Raw genomic sequence first — 20403 nt, forward strand, 5'->3', positions numbered from 1 at the left:
CCATGTATCTAGTCTGAGAGAGTATCCCTCCATAGGGAATGGGCTCCCAAAGCCCATTAATGGATGAGGGATAAACACCAGTTTCACTGTCGGAGGCCCCATAGACAGCTTAGGCCTCCCTAATGACACCCACTTTCTGACATCCTGTTTTGGTCCTTTGCTAGTTCCATGGCTGTCTAGCTAGGGTTCATGAGCTCCCACTTGCTATTTCAGTGAGTTTTCCCAGCATGGTCATGACCCTTTTGCTCATCATTTCTTCCTCTCTACTACTGGATTTCAGGAGTTTGGCTCAGTGCTTAGCTGTGAATCTTTGCTTCTGCTTGTATCAGCTACTGGATGAAGGCTCTAGAATGGCATTTAAGGTAGTCATCAGTCTCATTACAGGTGAAGGGCATTTAAGTATTGCTTAGATTTTTAGTTGGGGTCACCCTGGACATTTCTCTAGTGCCAGGTTTCTCCTTAAACCCATAAAGGCTCCCTCATATAAGGTTATCTCTTTTCTTTCTCTCCTTGTCTATTCTTGCCCCAACTCCTCCCCTTCCTTTTACCTTCCTCTCCACTGCTACAACAGATAAACACTTTCAGCAATGTAGCAGGATACACAATTAACTAAAAAATCAGTAGCCCCCCAATATACAGATGATAAATGTGATGAGAAAGAAATGAGAAAAATATCATCCTTTCTAAAAGCCAAAAATAACATAAAATATCTTGGAGTAACTCAAACCAACCAAGAATATGACAAGAACTTTTTCCCCCTCAATATATGTTTTTATTTAACTTAGAAACATGAATGCTTCACATGTCAATCCCAGCTCCCTTTTCCACCCCTCCTCCCTTGTCCCTACACCAGCCCTCCCAGCCCCCCACCCAGTCCCCATATCATTCCCCAGGGAGGGTGAGGCCCTCCTTGGGGGGGATCTCCAAAGTCTGTGTGACAAGAACTTTAAGTCTGTCACACAGACTAAAAGATCACCAACCATGTTGGATAGAAATGATCAACATAGTAAAAATGACAATTTTACCTAAAGTAATCTACAGATTCAATGCAATCTGCATTAAAATCCCAGCACAATACTTCATATATCTTGAAAGAACAATACTCACCTTTATATGGAAAAACAAAAAAACCCAGGATAGCCTTATATAATAAAGGAACTTCCCCAGGTATCACCATCCCTGACTTCAAGCTCTACTATAGAGTTACAGTAATGGGAACAGATTAGTACTGGAATAAAAACAGATAGGTGGACCAATGGAATCAAATTGAAAGCTCTGATATTAATCCATACACAAATGAACATTGGAATTTTGACAAAGACACTAAAACTGTAAAATAGAAAATAGAAAGCATCTTCAACAAATAATCAAAGACCTCAAAAAGCCAACCACACTAAACCTCATAGAAGACAAAGTGGAACATAGCCTTGCATGCCCTGGCACAGAAGCCCACTTCCTAATATAACACCAGCAGCACAGACACCGAGAACAATTTATAAATGGGACCTCCTGAAACTTAGAAGCTTCTGTAAGGCAAAGGACATGTTCAACAAGACAAACAGGCAATCTACAGAATGGGAAAAAATCTTTACCAACCCCATATTTGGCAGATGACTGACCTTTAAATACAAAGAATTCAAGAAACTAGACATCAAAAGACCAAATAATCCAATAAAATTGGAATACAGATCTAATCAGAGAACTCTCAAAAGAGGAAATTCAGATGGCCAAAAGACAATTAAGACAATGCTCAACATACTCAGTCATCAGAGAAATGGAAATGGAAGCAACTTTAAGATACCATCTTAAGCCTGTTAGAATGGCCAAGACCAAAAACTATGATTACAGTTCATGCTAGAGAAAATGTCAAGTAAGGGAACACTCCTACATTGCTGGTGGGAGTGCAAACTCATACAGCCACTTTGGAAATCAGTATGGCAGTTTCTCAAGGAAATGGGAATCAATCTACCTCAAGATCCAGTAATTCCACTCTTAGGCATATAACCAAAGGATGTACACTCACAAATGGACAGGTGCTCAACTATGTTCATAGCAGTATTATTTGTAATAGGCAGAACCTGAAAACAACCTCAATGCCCCTCAGCTAAAGAATGGATAAGGATACAAATGGACGTTGTATGTCCATAACACAAAGAGGGATGCTTTCTCAGCCTGAAATCTTGGGGGAGGGCCTAGGCCCTGCCCTGAATGAAATGATAGACTCGGGAGATCTCCTATGGGGAAGGGAATGGGAAGGGAGCTGTAGGGGCTGGTTGGGTGAATGCGAGAGGAAGGGAGGGAGAGGGAGCTTGACATGTTAAGCAAGCTTGTTTCTAATTAAAAATGTAATAAAATAAAAAAATAAAATTAGAAAACTGGGAAAAAAGAATGGATAAGGAAAATGTATATTTACACAGTGGTAAAATCAATGACAACTTGAAATTTGCAGGCAAATGTATAGGACTAGAAAAAGCCATCCTGAGTGAGGTAACCCAGACTCAGAAAGACAAATATAATTTGTTCTAATTCATAAGTGGATATTAGACATAAAGCAAAGGACAACCATCTTGCAGGGCACAACTCCAGATAACCTGTCTATAGCTATTTTCTTTTCATTTTAAGCCTATGTACCATTTTAAAATATATCATAACTTGTTCAAAGTTTTTTCTAATCTGGATCTGCATTGTTCTCTGATCTTAATCTGTTACGCCAAAGAGCAAATTTTAAACTGCTATGTCAGCCATGGCTCAACTTCGTGCATGGTGCTACTGCATGCTTCTAGTGGTTGGCTCCAGCCTGCAGGCTGTCTCTGTATACGGAGCTGTATTAGGAAACTTTGATCACCAAGAAGCCATGACAGGAAGCCTTGTTTGAGCCTTTTGTTTTTAAAAGCTATGTCAGACCTTAAGTGAATATACATCGCTGACCAGTGGGCTCCACGTGTAGCAGACTTTTTGGAAACTTAATTGTGGAACCTCTGTTTTGCTTACACTTGTTTCTAACTAGCTCTTATTAATTAAATTGACCCATACTTTTGGATCTATATTCTGCAACATGCTAGTTACCTCATCTTCATTTTGCCCATCCTCTTTCCTCTGTGTCTGGGTTCCAACACAGAGACCTGTTCTCTTGGTGAATACTCAACTCTGCTCTTCTGTCCAGACAAAGTAGAGAGCTCACTTTCCAGGTGGTTGCAGCTGGTCAAGGGGTCGGTTCCCTCACCACTCAAGGTGGTAGGGGAAAGAGGTGAGGACATCTTTGCCTCATCCCCACCACCTCACTGTAATGGTGGGGGTGATACCAGTCATGCCCCTCACACGATCTTAGGGCTAGCTCTCCTACACCCGTTTATAGGGCCAGTTCTGTTTAACTGCCCAGGTGAGGTGCATGGTCTGCTCTCTGGAGTGTTGCACCTGGCAAAGGGTTGCATCATCCACATGCTGGTGGTGGTGAGGGGCACCTCACTTATGTCACCACATTAGACACAAGAGGGTCTCAACCTACTTTCTCATTTCCGTACCCTCACAGACATCTTGCATATGCCCCTGCACACACAGTGTCAGCTCTGTTGTGCTACTCAGAAAAAGCATAGAACACTCTCTCCTATATATTTCAGTGAGGGGTGGTAACCAATTTTCCCAAATTTTGCAGCCAGTGGAAGGTAGAGCCAACTCTGTATAGTCCTGTCCTTTTTGATTTTGTTGTTATCAGGGGCCAGGAATATCAACAGAGACCAAGGCTTTGTCAAGGAAGGAACCCAGATACCGACATGTGGGTCCCAGAAGCATCCAAGGCCCTGACATCACTTTGACCCTAGGGGATAATGAAGACACTTACCTCAGTCTGACCCTCCCTTTCTTGCTTTCTCATCAATTGAGAAATGGCTCTGTCCTCAGGACATGACACGAACCCCCCCCTCTCTCTCTCCCTCTCTCCCTGTCTCCCTCCCTCCTTTTCTTTCTCTCTGTCTCTCTGTCTCTGTCTCTGTCTGTCTCTGTCTGTCTATCTGTCTGTCTGTCTGTCTGTCTGTCTGTCTCTCTCTCTCTCTCTCTCTCTGTCTCTCTCTCCTCTCTCCCATACCACACCATACCATATCTCCACTCACTTTAATAGTGCCCATCTGGCAGGTGCATCAAGGTGTCAGGTGGGCCCATGTTTTATCCTCAGAGCCTGGGGCAGACAGCCACAGACGTGCATGTGAATATCCTTGTTCCACACAGTTCTCCATGATTCTGGACTGGGTCACGATTCCTCAATACAAAGAGATCATCCACATTCAAGCACCCAGCACTATGGCACCTGACCAGTGCAAATGGCACCTGATGGGTTCCTGGTTGCATGATTGACTGAGTTCCACATATCCTGGCCACATGTAGTGGGGTTGGGTGCTCAAAGTGTTTTTCTTTTCCCCCCTTTTTAATTTAAATTAGAAATAAGCTTGATTTACATGTCAATCCCAGGTCCCTCTTCCTCCCCTCCTCCCCTGTCCCCTCAGAAATCCCTATTCTGCCCCCCTTGTTCTGCTTCCCAGGGAGGGTGAGGTTTTCCATGGCAGATCTTCAAAGTCTGTCATATCCTTTGGAGCAGGGCCTAGGCCTTGCACCATGTGTCTAAGCTGAGAGAGCATGCCTCTATGTAGAATGGGCTTGCAAAGTCTGTTCCTATACTAGGGATAAATACTGATCCACTACCAGAGGCCCCATAGATTCCTGAGGCTTCCTCACTGAAACCCATGTTCAGAGGGTTTGGATCAGTCCTATGCTAGTTTCCAAGCTATCGGTTTGAGGTCTATGTGCTCCCCCTTGTTCAGGCCAGCTGTTTCTGTTTCTGTGGGTTTCACCAGCCTGACTTGTTCATGACTCCTCCCTTTTTGCAACTGGATTCAAGGAAGGCTGCTCAGTGTTTAGCTGTTAGTGTCTGCTTCTGCTTCCATCAGCTACTGGATGAAGGCTCTAGGATGGCATATAAGGTAGTCATCAGTCTCCTTATAGGGGAAGGGCATTTAATGTAACCTCTCCACTATTGCTTAGATTGTTAGTTCCTGTCATCCTTATAGATCTCTGGACATTTCCCTAAAGCCAGATTTCTCTTTAAACCTATCATGGCTCCCTCTATAATGGTATCTCTTTTTTTGCTTTCCTCTATTCTTCCTCTGACTTAAACTTTCTGCTCTCTTATGTCCTCCTCTCCCCTCCTCTTCTCTCCTCTTTCTCCTAACTCCCTCTCCCCTCCCCCCATGCTCCCAATTTGTTCAGGAGATCTCTATTACCCCTCCTCTAGGGGGCCACATGTGTATCTCTTAGGGTCTTCCTTCTGTTCTAGCTTCTCTGGTGGTATGGATTGTAGGCTGGTAATCCTGTGCTCTATGTCTAAAATTCATATATGTGTGAGTACATGGTATGCTTGTCTTTTTGTAACTGGGTTACCTCACTTAGGATGACTTCTTCTAGTTTCATCCAATTGCCTTTGAATTTCAAGAATCCATTGTTTTTTTTTTTCCGCTGAGTAGCAGTACCCCATTGTGTAAGTGTAACACATTTTCTTTATCCATTCTTGAGAGTCATCAAGATTGCTTCCAGTTTCTGGCAATTACAAATAATGTGCTGTGAACATAGTGGAACAGACATCCTTGTTGTATGAATGTGCACTTTTTGAGTATATGCCTAAAAGTGGAATTGCTGGATCTTGTGGTGGAGTAATTCTCATTTTCCTGAGGATCGACCATACTGATTTCCAAACTGGTTTTATGAGTTTGCATTCCTACCAATAGTGGAGGAGTGTTTCCCTTTATCCACATCCTCTCCAGAATAAACTGTCATTGGTGTTTTTGTTTTGTTTTTTTGAGACCAGTTGCCTGTTTATTTTACAAGATTATCAAAAAGCCCATCATCTTGGACCATGTTTTAAAATACTATTTAGATGACCCATTTTAATTTGCAGACAAATCCTGTATCTAGTAGGAATTTTTAAGTTTATGGCATGAGAACGATTGTAATTGACAAGATGTCACAATTGCAGGCAAGTTTAACTAGGAATCTATTTTGCATAGAATATGTACTTTTTTAAAGATTTTTTTATTATTTTAATTTTAAATAGCTTTTTTATAATGTCAATACTAGTTCCCTCTCCCTCCCCTCCTCCAGCATTCCCCACCATCCCCCCACCCAGGCTCCCACCCTATTGGCAATTCCTTCCACATAGGGGATATCTAGAGTCTGTCATTTCACTCAGGGTAGGGTGCAGGCACTCCCCTAAGAGTCCAGGCTGAGAGAGCATCCTTCTTTGTGTTATGGACACACGATGTCTGTTTGTATTCCAGGGATAAACACTGATCCACTGCTCAGGGCCTCTCCAGCTTAAATTGTCCTCGGTGTTTTTGATTTTAGCCATTCTCAAAGTTGTTTTAATTTTCATTTCCCTGATGGTTAAGGATGTTGAGCACTTTCTTAAGTGTCTCTTGGCCATTTTAGCCTCCTCTATTGAGAATTCTCTGTTTAGTTCTGTACCTCACCTTTTAATTGGATCCTTTGGTGTTTTGGAGACTTGCTTCTTGAATACTTTGTAAATTTTGGTGATCAGCCCTCTGTCAGATGTGGGGTTAGTGAATAACTTTTCCCATTCTGTGGGATGCCTTTTGGTCTTGTTGACTGTGTCCTTTCCCTTAGAGAAGATTTTAGATTCAGGAGGTCCCATTTGTTAATTGTCGATCTCAGTGTTTGTGCCACTGGTGTGATGTTCAGGAAGTGGTCTCCTGTAGCAACTCGTTGAACAGTATCTCCCACTTTCTCTTCTAAAAGTTACAGTGTGGCTGGATTTATGTTGAGATCTTTGATCCATTTGGAATTAAATTTTGTACAAGGTCATAAACATGGATCTATCTGCAGTCTTCTGCATACCAGTACCCAGTTATGCCAGCACCATTTGTTGAAGATGCTTTCTTTTTTTCCATTGTATAGTTTTGGCTTCTTGGTCAAAAATCAAGTGTTCATAGGTGTGTGGGTTCAAATCAGGGTTTTCAATTCAGTTCTATTGGTGTACCTGCCTATTTTTGTGCCAATACCAATCTGTCTTCAGGATTCTAGCTCTATAATAGAGCTTGAAGTCCGGTATGGTAATGCCTCCTGACGTTCCTTTATTGTATCAGGTTGTTTTGGCTATCCTGGGCCTTTTTTCCGTATAAAGTTGATTATTGTTCCTTCCAGGTCTGTGAAGAATTGTGATAGAATTTTGATAGGGATTGCATTGAATCTGTAGACTGCTTTTGGCAAGATTGCCATTTTTATTATGTTGATCCTACCAATCCAAGAGCATGGGAGATCTTTCCATTTTCTGGTATTCTCTTTGATTTCTTTCTTTAAAGACTCAAAGTTCTTGATATACAGGATTTTCACTTCCTTGGTTAACATCATCCCCAGATATTTGATGCTGTTTATGGCTATTGTAAAGGGTGATGTTTCTCTGATTTCTTTCTCAGTCACTTCATCATCTGTATATAAAAGGGCTACTGATTTTTTTGAGTTTACCTTGTATCTTGCCACTTTGCTGAAGGTGTTTATCAGCTCTAAGAGTTCCCTTGTGGAGTTTTTCGGGTCACTTATGTAAACTATCATACCATCTGCAAATAGTGAAAGCTTGACTTCTTCTTTTCCTATTTGTATCCCCTTGATCTCCTTTTGTTGTCTTATTGCTGTAGCTAGAACTTCAAGTACAATATTGAAGAGATATGGAGAGAATGGACAGCCTTGTCTTGTTCCTGATTTTAGAGGAATTGCTTTGAGTTTCTCTCCATTTAGTTTGATGTTAGCTGTTGGTTTACTGTATATTGCTTTTATTATATTCAGGTATGTTCCTGTTATCCCTGATCTCTCTAGGACCTTTATTATGGAGGGGTGCTGGATTTTGTCAAAGGCTCTTTCAGCGTCTAGTGTGATGATCATGTGGTTTTTCTCTGGCAGTTTGTTTATATGGTGGATTACATTGATAGATTTTCTGATGTTGAACCATCCCTGCATTCCTGGAATGAAGCCTACTTGATCATGGTGGATGATTTTTCTGATGTGTTCTTGAATCCAGTTTGCTTGTATTTTATTGAGTATTTTTGCATCAGTGTTCATGAGGGAAATTTGTCTATAGTTCTCTTTATTACTTGTGTCTTTGTGTGGCTTGGGTGTCAAGGTAATTGTAGCCTTGTAAAAAGAGTTTGGCAGTGATCCTTCTGTTTCTATTGTGTGGAAGACTTTAAGGAGTATTGGAATTAACTCTTCTTTGAATTTCTGGTAGAATTCTTCATTGAAGCCATCTGGGCCTGGGCTTTTTTTTGTTTGGGAGACTTTTGATGACTGCTTCTATTTCATTAAGGATTATAGGTCTGTTTAGATTGTTTATCTGCTCTTGATTTAGTTTTGGCAAGTGATATCTATCCAGGAAATTGTCCATTTCCTTTAAATTTTCAAATTTTGTGGAGTACAGATTTTCAACGTATTCACTGATGATTCTCTGGATTTCCTTAGAGTCTGTTGTTATGTCCCCTTTTTTATTTCTGATTTTGTTAGTTAGAATGCTCTCTCTCTGTCTTTTGGTTAGTTTGGATAGAATTTTGTCTATTTTGTTGATTTTCTCAAAGAACCAACTCTTTGTTTCATTGATTCTTCTCAATGTTTTTCTGGTTTCTACTTGATTGATTTCAGCCCTCGATTTGATTATTTTATGGCATCTGCTCCTCCTGGGTGAGTTTGTTTCATTTTTTCTAGAACATTCAACTATACTATTATTTCTCTAGTATCTATATTCTCCAGTTTCTTCATGTGGGCACTTAGTGCTATGAACTTTCCTCTCAGCACTGCTTTCAAAGTGTTACATAAGTTTGTGCATGTTGTGTCTTCATTCTCATTGAATTCCAGGAAGTCTTTGATTTCTTTTTTATTTCTTCTTTTACTCAGGGATGGTGAAATTGTGCATTTTTCAATTTCCAGGAGTTCGTAGGGTTTCTGCGACTTGTGTTATTGTTGAATTACAATTTTAATGCATGTTTGGGGGTTATTCCATTTTTTTGTATCTGTGGAGATTTGCTATGTTTCCTGTTATGTGGTCAATTTTAGAGAAGGTTCCATGTGGCATTGAGAAGAAGGTGTCCTTTGGTGTTTGCGTGGAATGTTCTATAGATGTCTGTTAAACCCTGTTGTGTCATAACTTCAATTAGTTCTTTTGTTTCTTTGTTTAGTTTCTGTCTGGATGTCCTCTCTAGTGGTGAGAGTAGAGTGTTGAAGTCTCCTACTATTGGTGTGTGAGAAGTTATGTGCAATTTGAGATTTAGAAATGTTTCTTTCACAAATGTAGGTGCCTTTGTATTTGGGGCATAGATGTTTAAAATTTAGACTTCATCTTGATGGACTTTTCTTCTGATGAATATGAAATGTCCTTCTTCATCTCTTTTGATTGATTTTAATTTGAAATCTAGTTTGTTAGATATTAGGATTGCTACACCCGCTTGTTTCTTGGGTCCATTTGTTGGAAAGTCTTTCCCAACCCTTTACTCTGAGAGAGCATCTGTCTTTGATGTTGAGATGTGTTTCTTGTATGCAGCAGAACGATGGGTTCTGTCTTCATATCCATTCTCCTAGTCTATGTCTTTTTATAGGCAAGTTGAGGCCGTTGACATTGAGGGATATTAATGACCATTGATTGATGATTCTTACTTGTGCTTGATTTATTGGTAGTGAAGTTATTTTGTGCAGTTTGTCCTCCCTTTTTCTTTTGGTGTTTTGTAAAGTGGCATTATATATTGCCTGTGTCTTTGTGAGTGTAGTTATCTTCCTTGGATCTAGGTTTTCCTTCTAGCACTTTCTGTAGAGCTGGATTCATGGATACGTATTGTTTAAATCTGGCTTTGTCATGGAATATTTTGTTTTCTCCATCTATGGTAATTTAAAACTTTGCTGGATATAATAATCTGTGGTTGCATCCTTGTTCCCTTAGCATTTGTAGGACAGCTGTCCAGGATCTTCTGGCTTTCATCGTTTCCATTGTGAAGTCAGGTGTAATTCGGATAGGTCAGACTTTATATTTTACTTGGCCTTTTTCTTTAGCTGCTCTTAATATTTTCTCTTTATTCTGTAGGTTTGATGTTTTGATTATTATATGGCGAGGTGACTTCTTTTTCTGGTCCAGCCTATTTAGTGTTCTGTAAAATTCTTGTATTTTCATAGGCATATCCTTCTTTAGGTTAGGGAAGTTTTCTTCTATGATTTTGTTAAATATGTTTTCTGTATCTTTGAGCTGTATTTCTTTGCCTTCTTCTATACCTATTATTCTCAGGTTTGTATTCTTCACAGTGTACCATATTTCCTGGATATTTTCTGTTAGGGATTTGTTGGTTTTGTGATTTTCTTTGGTTGACAACTGTATATCCTTTAATGAGTCTTCAACACCTGAGATTCTCTCTTCTATCTCTCGTATTCTATTGGTGATACTTGCATCTTAATTCCTGATCGTTTACCAAGCTTTTCTATTTCCAGCATCCCCTCGTTCTGTGCTTTCTTAATCGTTTCTATTTCAGCTTTCAATCCTTCAACTGTTTGAGTTGTTTCCTTCATTTGTTTGGTTGTGTTTTCTTTGGTACTCTTTAGATTCTTTGAGAGATTTGTTTATTTATTGCATGTTTCCCCCATTTCCTGGATTTTTTTTGTTTATTTTTTCTTCTATTTCTTTAAGGGATATCCTCGTTTCTTCTTTGAGGGTCTCTATCTTCTTCATTATTTTTAAGGTCTGTCTCCTCTACTTTGTCTATGTAGTACTTTTCAGGTCTTGCTGGCATTGGTTCCCTAGATTCTTGTGGAGTCATGTTGGTGTTTCTATTGCTGAGTGAGCTCTTATTCTGTCTTCTTCCCATCTCTTCTTCCAGTGGGTGCTGGTGGGGTCTTTCCTTCTCCACTGGTCTCTTTCCTTCCTGCAGCTGTAGCTGGGGACTTTGACACTGAAGCTTAAGCTGAAGCTGGGATCGCCCTAGTTTGGGGCCTGGAAGGGCTGATGTCTTTCCTGTGTGGGCACATGTTCTGGATGCCAGGAGTGGCCCCTGGAAGCTTGAGTGTTCTGACCCCCCCCTCCGAGATCCAAGCTCACCTGTAGCTGGGATCGCCACAGTTTCTGGCCTGGAAGGGATGATGTCTTTCCTGTCATTGGTGTTTTTGATTTTAGCCATCTTGACAGGAGCAAGATGGTTTTTCAGAGTTGTTTTTATTTGCATTTCCCTGATGGCTAAGGATGTTGAACACTTCCTTAAGTGTATTTCTGCCATTTTAGATTCCTCTATTTAATTGGATCCTTTGGTGTTTTGCTGACCAGCTTCTTGAGTTCTTTGTGTATTTTGGAAATCAGCCCTCTGTGAATATCCTTTAACATTCTGTGGGCTGCCGTTTAGTCTTGTTGACAGTGTCCTTTGCCTTACAGAAGGTTCTCAGTTTCACGAGTTCCCATTTATTAATTGTTGATCTTAATGTCTGTGCTATTGGTGTTATGTTCAGAAAGTGGTCTCCTGTATCAATTCGTTCAAGGGTACTTCTCACTTTGTTTTCTAAAAGGTTCAGTGTGGCTGGATTTATGTTGAGATCTTTGATCCATTTGGACTTAAGTTTTGTGCATGACTATAGACATGGATCTATCTGCAGTCTTCTACATACCAGCAACAAGTTATACCAGCACCATTTGTTGAAGATGCTTTCTTTTTTCCATTGTATAATTTTAGCTTCTTAGTAAAAAATGAAGTGTTTGTAGGTATGTGGGTTAATATCAGGGGTTTCAATTTGATTCCAGTGGTCTACCCATCTATTTGTGCCAATACCAAGCTGTTTTCAGGACTATAGCTTTATAATAGAACTTGAAGCCATGGACGGTGATGCCTCTGTAAGTTCCTTTATTGTACAGGGTTATTTTGGCTATCCTCACTCTTTTGCTTTTCCATGTAAAGTTGAGTGTTGTTCTTTCAAGGTCTGTGAAGAATTTTGCTGGTATTTTGATATGGATTACATTAAATCTATAGATTTACATTGGAAAGATTGCCATTTTTAATTTGTTGATCCTACCTATCCAAGAGCATGGGAGATCTTTTAATTTTCTGGTATCTTCTTTATTTTCTTTCTTTAAAGACTTAACATTCTTGCTATACAGGTCTTTTAATTGTTTGGTTGCTGTTACTCCAAGCTATTTCATGTTGCTTGTGGCTACTATAAAGGGTGACATTTCTCTGATTTCTTTCTCAGCCCATTTATTGTCTGTATGTAGTAGGGCTACTAATTTTTTTGAGTTAACTTTGTACACTGGCACTCTGCTATTTTTTTCTATTTTTATTTAAATTAGAAACAAAATTATTTTACATGTCAATCCCAGTTTCTTCTATCTCCCCTCTTCCCCTGCCTCCCACTAACCTCCTATTCCATCCTGCCTGCTCGCCAGGAATGGAGAAGCCTTCCATAGGGGGATCTTCAAATTCTGTCATATCATTTGGAGCAGGGCCTAAGCCCTTTCCCATGTATCTTGGCTGTGAGAGTATCCCTCTATGTAGGATGAACTCCCAAAATCCATTTGCATGGTAGGAATAAATACTGATCTACTATCAAAGGTCTCATAGATTACAAAAGCCTTCTTACTGACACCCAATTCAGGGGGTCTGGATTCCTCCTATGCTGGCTTCCCAGTGATCAATCTGGAATTCATGATCTCTCCCCTTTTCAGGTCAGCTGTTTCTGTGGGTTTCTCGAGCCTAATCTTTACCCCTTTCTCATGACTCTTCCCTCTCTGCAACTGGATTCCAGGAGTTCAGTTAGGTGTTTAGTTGTGGGTATCTGCTTTTGCTTTCATCAGCTACTGGATGAAGTCTCTATGTTGTTACATATGGTAGTCATAATGTCAATATTAGGAAAGGACATTTAAGATAACCTCTCCACTATCACTGAAACTGTTAGTTGCTGTCACCTTTGTAGATCTCTGGACATTTCCCTAGTGTCAGATTTCTATTTAAACCTATAATCGTTCCCTCTATTATGGCATCTCTTATCTTGCTCTCCTCTATTCTTTCCCTGACTCAATCTTCCTGCTCCCTGAAGTCCTCCTCTCCACTCCTCTCCCCATGCTCCCAATTTGTTCAGGAGATCTTGTTCCTTTCCCCTTCCTGGAGAATCATGTGTCTCTCTTAAGGTCCTTCTTTCTTAACTTCTCTGATGGTGTGGATACTGGGATGGTAATCCTTTGCTTTATGTCTAAAATTCATATATGAGTGAGTGCATACCATGTTTGTCTTTTTGTGACTAGGTTACATCTCCAGGAGGTTTTCTTCTAGTTCCATCCATTTGCCTGTAAATTTCAAGATTCCATTTTTCCCACCTAGTAGTACTCTATTGTTTCTTTATTCATTCTTCAGCTGAGGGTCATCAAGGTTGCTTCCAGATTGTAGGTATTACAAATAGTACAATATTGAAGAGCTATGGAGAGAGCAGACAGCCTTCTTATTCCTGATTTTAGAGGAATTGTGTTGAATTTCTCTCCATTTAGTTTGATGATGGCTGTTGGTTTACTGTATATTGTTTTTGTTATGCTTAGGTATGTTCCTGTTATGTCTGATCTCTCCAGGACCTTTATCATGAAGGGATGTTGAATTTTGTCAAAGGTTTTACAGCATCTAGTGAGATGATCATGTGGTATTTCTTTCTTATTTTGTTTATATGGTGGATTACATTGATATATTTACATATGTTGAACTACCCCTGCATCCTTGGGATGAAGCCTACTTGATTATAATGGGTGATTTCTCTGATGTGTTATTGGATTCGATTTGCAAGTATTTTATTGAGTATTTTTGCATCAGTGTTCATGAAGGAGAATGGTATGTAATTTGCTTTCTTAGGTGTATCTTCTGTGGCTTGGGTACCAAGGTTAATATGCCTGTTTAAAAGAGTTTGACAATGATCCTTCTGCTTGTAATGTGTGAAACATTTTGAGGAATATTGGTATTAGTTGTTCTTTGAATTTCTGGTAGAATTCTGCACTGAAACTATCTGGCCCTGGCCTTTTTTTTGGTTGGGAGATTTTGATGACTGCTTCTATGTCACTAGGCTTAAAGATCTGTTTAAATTGCTTATCTGTACTTGATTTAATTTTGGTAAGTGATATCTATATAGAAAGTTGTCTATTTCTTTTAAATTTTCAAATTTTGTGGAGTACAGGTTTTCAAAGAACCACTTGAAGATTCTCTGGATTTCCTCAGAGTTCACTGTTATGTCCCTCCCCCTTTTATTTTTATCTTCTTTTCATAATTCATATTTAATTTTCATTATTAATAATCCATAATTCATATTTCATAATCCACAATAAATAATTCATAAGCCATACTTCATATTTCATACTTCACATTTCATAAATCATAATCCAAATTACATAATCCCTGATTCATATTTATAATTCATAATCCATATTTCATGATTCATAACTCATATTTCATAATTCATATTTCACATTCCATGATTCATATTTCATATTCCACAATTCATAAGTCAAATTCATAATTAATAAATTTATCATGCATAATCTATAATTCAAAATTCACAACTCATAATTCATAATCATATCCAATATTTCATATTTCCCATCCTGTAATTCATAACTCATATTTCATAATTCATATCTCATGACTCATAATTCTTTATTGTCAATCCATAAATAATTCATAGTGCACCTTCATAATTCATAATCCATATTTAACAATTAGTAATTCATATTTTGTAATTTTCAATCATAATCTTGTTTTATAATTCATAATTCATATCTCATGTTTTATTTTCATCATTCATAATCCATAATTCATAATTCCTAATTAATTTTTCATAATTCAGAATTCATTTTTTATTTTATTTTATTTTTCAGTTTAAATTTAGATAAGAAACAAGGTTGCTTCACAAGTCAGTTCCAGGTCCCTCTCCCCTTTCCCTCCCCTCCTTCCGTGCCCTCCCCCCCAACTCCCATTATCCCCTCATTTCCTCAGGGAGGGTGAGGCCCTCCATGGGGGTGTCCATAGTCTGTCATTTCATATAGGGCAGGGCCTAGACCCTTCCCCAAGAATTCAGGGTGAGAGTGCACCTAACATTGTTGGATGGGAGTCCAAAGTCCGTGTGTATACTCGGGATGGGTACTGATCTGCTGCCCAAGGCTCAATAGATTACCTAGGCCTCCTCACTGACACCCACATTCAGGGGATCTTGATCAGTCCCATGCTGGATTCCCAGGCTGATGCCTGGGATTCAAGAGTTAACCTTATTTATAAAGCTCATAATTAATGACTCATATTTCACAATTCATATTTCACTCTTCATAATTAATATTTCCTAATGCATGTTTCATGATTCATAATTCATGAGTCATATTCCATAATTCATAATTATTATTTCATATTTCATGTTTCATGTGGATTTCATATTTCATTGCCTTCCTGCCTGCCTGCCTGCCAGCCTGGGAGTATTTAGATGCATGTGTGCCACCACCTCCAAGCGAATAACCCCATTCTTTAGTTCGTATTTCCCCTTTCATCCCAGCACTTGGGAGGCAGAGGCAGGCGAATCTCTGTGATTTCGAGGCCAGCCTGGTCTACAGAGCGAGTTCCAGGACAGTCTCCAAAACAATATAGAGAAATCCTGTCTCGAAAAAGCAAAAAACAAACAAACGAAAAAGACTGCGAAATGATTTGTAAGAAAGCCATTTTTGAGATTTCTGGACTGCATTAGGCAGTCTTCTCTGAGGACACAAGTAGTCTCCAGAGACAATGTAAGACTACTCTAGTAGCCTCACTTTGAGGACAAAGCCACAGAAATTCCCCACTGTAAAGGGAACCTTTTCCCGCCAGCCTGATTCCAGAGCCACATCAGTCCCAAATAAACACACAGGAGGCTATATTAATTATGAAGCTGTTGGCCTTGCTTGTTTCTTACTGGCTAGCTCTGACTTAAGTATTTACCCCATAATTGTTAATCTAAGTATTTCTCTTACCAGAGAAATTTCCGGGCTTCCTACCCCATGGCGGTTACACCTTGACTCCCTGTGTCTCCTTCCCAGAGGCCTCCTGGACGCCTAGTCCCACCTACCTTGGTTCCCTATTGGCCAACAGTGCTTTATTGACAAATACACAGGACTTCCCCAACAGAGGGCCATATGGGAGCTTCTGGAAGGAGAAAGCGGGAAATAAAATAAATGCATTTTTTTAAAGCCAGGCATGGCAGAATGCACAAACCTGTAATTCAGGCAGTGAGTTATGGGGAGTAGAGGATTCCTGAAGTTTACTAGCTCCTAACATAGTTTAAAAAATCAAACAGAAAGATCCAGGCTCAATCGAAACCCTGTCTTAAAGGAACAAGATGAAGAACAACAGCAGAGAACACAATTGACGCTCTCTTCTGTTTTCTGAATGTACTCAAGGAGAGCCCACACATGCACAGGAGTGCACACAAATTATATACTAGTAGAGGCCCACATAGTGCCTTCCTCCAGGTGCCTGCTTGCCTTCCTTCCCTTTCTTCCTTCAAAGATGCAGTGTAATGTAGATGTGTGAGACAATTAATGCCTTTTACATGAAAGAAAAAGGGATTTAGACCTACCTATCATCTAAACAACACTATTCTAGGCTTCAATATCCTCCCCATTAACATGCAAACAACAGCAGCTCTTCACTGTACAGGCAATTATGAGGATATGAAGAGGTCAATACTAGCCAAGTGACTAAGTAAGAATCTCTTTGGAAGTTAGATGCTATTTATATGCTGTGTAATCACTTGTGTGCATTTACCCCACTTTTTCTTTTGGCTTTTGGTAAAGTGGGATTATCTATTGTCTATGTTTTTGTGAGTGTAGTTAACTTCCTTAAGTTGGAGTTTTCCTTCCAGGACTTTCTGTAAGACTGGGTTAGTGGATATGTATTGTTTAAATATGGGTTTGTCAGGGAATATCTTGTTTTCTCCATCTAAAGTGATTGATTGAAATCTTTGCTCGGTATAGTAGTCTGGACTGGCATCCGTGGTATCTTAGTGTTGATAGAGTATCTATCCAGGACTTCCTTGCTTTCAGAGTTTCCATGGAGAAGTTGGGTATAATTCTGATAGGTTTGCCTTTATATGTTACTTGGCCTTTTTCCTTTGCTGCTATTAATATTCTGTCTTTATTCTGTTTGCTTGATGTTATTATTATTATTATTATTATGTGGCAAGAGGACTTTTTTTGGCCCACTGTATTTAGTGTTCTGTAAGCTTCTTGTACTTTCATTGGCATGTCTTTCTTTAGGTTGGGAAAGTTTTCTTCTATGAATTTGTTGAATATGTTTTCTGCACCTTTGAGTTGGATTTCTTCACCTTCTTCTATAGCTGTTATTCTTATGTTTGGTCTTTTCATGGTGTCCCATATTTTCTTGATAATTTGTGTTAAGGATTTGTTGGACTTAAGATTTTCTTTGGCCAATAAATCTATTTCCTCTAGTGTATCTTCAACACCTGAGATTTTCTCTTCCACCTCTTACATACTGTTGGTTATGCTTATATCTGTACTTCCTGATAATTTGCCCAGCTTTTCTATTCCTAGCCTTCCCTCAGTTTGTGTTTTCTTTATTTCTTTACTTGTAGTATTCAGGTATTGAACTGTTTGTATTTTTCCTTCATCTGTTTGATTGTTTTTCTTGGCTTTCCTTGCTATGTTTTAAGAGAGATTTTGATTTCTTGCAATTTTTTGGTTTGTTTTTTCTTCCTTTTCTTAAAGGGATTTTTGTCATATCTCATTTGAGGACATCTATAATTTTCATGAAGTTGTTTTTAAGGTCATTCTCTTCTGTTTCATCTGCATTGGGATATTCAGATCTTCCTAGTGTAGATTCCCTAGACTCTGTTGGCATCATATTGGTTTTTCTGTTGTTGAATGTGTTGTTATATTGTTGTCTTCCCATCTTTGCTTTCAGTGGGTGCAGGTGGGGTCTCTTCCTCTCCTGGTGTGTACAGGTCCAAGTTTCTCTTCTGGTGGGTGCAAGCAGGTCCGATATTCCAATGCATCTCATGATGGGTTTAGGCGGGTCTGAGACATTCTCTCTCTTGGTGGGTGGAGGCAGAACTAGCACAGCAATGTCAACAGACTCTATATTACTTGGACTGCTGGGGGTGAGCTGACCTGCCTGAAGTTCCCTGGCTAGGAGATCCCAAAGAGGGCAAGCAGAAGTCAGCTCAAAGTCTTTTTCTTATGCTTCAACTTTGTTGAAATATTCAGGGCCTACTATGATAAGGATTATGGGTTTTTCTTGGTATATAATTCCCTGGCTATTATTGATCATGCTATTACACTGGTGTCTATGAATTTTAGAATTGGATGACTATAGGCATAGGTACTGATTTCTGGTTTTATTTTTAGTGGATAGGTTTTTTTCCTTAGTTTTTGTTTCCTCTATGAATGTTAGTAGAGCATGATGTCTCTGTGTTTCCTGGTAGGAAATGAGTAGGACACAAGAGGTTAAGAGGGGAAGATATATCAATTTCACAGGAGATGTGAGGAGGGAAAACTTTGCTGGTGTTCTGTTGCAGAGCTGAGAATAAGACTTAGTAATTTCATTTCATTGTGTCAGTATGCTAGACTTTTATATAAGAATATATTTCTGATCCAGTACTAGAGAAATGCCCAGAGATCTACAAGGATGATCCTAACTAAGTGTTCAAGCAATAGTGGATAGGATACCTTAAATGTTCTTCCCTGATAATTAGATTGATAACTACCTTATATGTCATCTTTGAGTCGTCATCCACATCCAGTAGCTGATGGAAGCAGAAGCAGACACCCACAGCTGAACCCTGAGCCAAATTCCTGGAATATAGTTGCAGAGAGGGAGGAGTGATGAGCAAAGGGGTCAAGACCAGGCTAGAGAGACCCACAGCAGAGATCTTGGTCCCCAGACTGAGAGTTGGGAAATCAGCATAGGACTGATCCAGATCCCCTGGATGTGGGTGTCAGTTAGGAGGCCTGGGAAAGCTATGGGGCCTCTGGCAGTGGGTCAGTATTTATTTCTAGTGTATGAATGGACTTTGGGAGCCCATTCCACATAGGAGAATACCCTTTCAGCCTAGACACATGGGGTAGGGCCTAGGCCCTGTTCCAAATGATATTACAGACTTTGATGATTCCCCATGAAAGACCTCACCCTCCCTGGGGAGCAGAAAGAGGATGGGATAGGGGTTAGTGGGGGCGGCAGAGGAGGAGGAGAGGGAGAGGAAAGTGGGATTGATATGTAAACAAGCTTACTTCTAATTCAAAGGAAAAACATACATACAAAAAAGAATATATTTCTGAGTTTCTGATCCATTGTAGAGTGTGACAATTTTGCATTTATTCAGTGGAATTCAATTATTCTAAAACTTTGGCTTCAGGCTTTAGAAAAATAAGTTTACTAAGTAAAAATTTGAAAAAAACATCTGCATTCCACAAGTTTATTAGTTATGAATTTTTTTTCTGTTCATGGTGGAAATTCAAGCATTGTCATAGTTCTCATTTCCACAGCACAATGAAATATCTTCAGGAATCAGTTTTACAAAGTTTAGGGGTATAATGTGTTTCAAGAAACCAATTTCCAGAGAATCCTAAAGAACCCATTTAGTTTGAAGAATTAGCTATGCTGACTATTAATTTCTGATCATCTCCAAGTACAGTGTTCATGTACTACTTAACTTCCTATTCTCTAGTGGCTACAAGAGGATTCATATATATGTATGGATATGAATCCATATCCATAATGACAGAAAAGTAAAGTGTTACATCTGCTGTCATGTATAACAGGAAAAATGCCAATTATTTTCATATTCTTTCAATTCTTTAGTATAGTACCTCTTGTACTATAAGCACTTAATGAACAATGTTGCATATGAAGCATAACCCAATGAAAAGGTATACTGAAACTTTATCATGCTTGAACCGTTACACTTATGTAATGCTAAGTAATGAGAATGTATTTCTTATCATAAAGGTTTTAAAATTAATGATCCCAGTTAAGGTATATAAATGTCAGAGAATATACATTTATGATAACTAAGGGAGTGCCAAGATGCTTGTCTTACTTCAAAGGTAATTACAGGGAAAGGGGGCATTTGAAAGGTACAAGAATGTCTTTTCAACATTATGATATATAATTAACAAACTCTCTAGGTATATTCAGGGAAGTAATAAGCCACTTGTAAATAATGGGAATATTATGTTCTGTATACTTAAATGTCAATAATCAGAATGTAAATTTTCTTCCATTCTCATTATAGAAGTGTGTTTTTTGAGATAATGCTGAGACAGGTATCATTACCATTGTTGTAAGCCCATTTTCTGTGGATGTAAATGTATTAATGTGAAACATGGAGGGT

Source organism: Mesocricetus auratus, unplaced genomic scaffold, assembly GCF_017639785.1.
Source record: "Mesocricetus auratus isolate SY011 unplaced genomic scaffold, BCM_Maur_2.0 Super-Scaffold_15014, whole genome shotgun sequence".
NCBI lineage: Eukaryota > Metazoa > Chordata > Mammalia > Rodentia > Cricetidae > Mesocricetus > Mesocricetus auratus.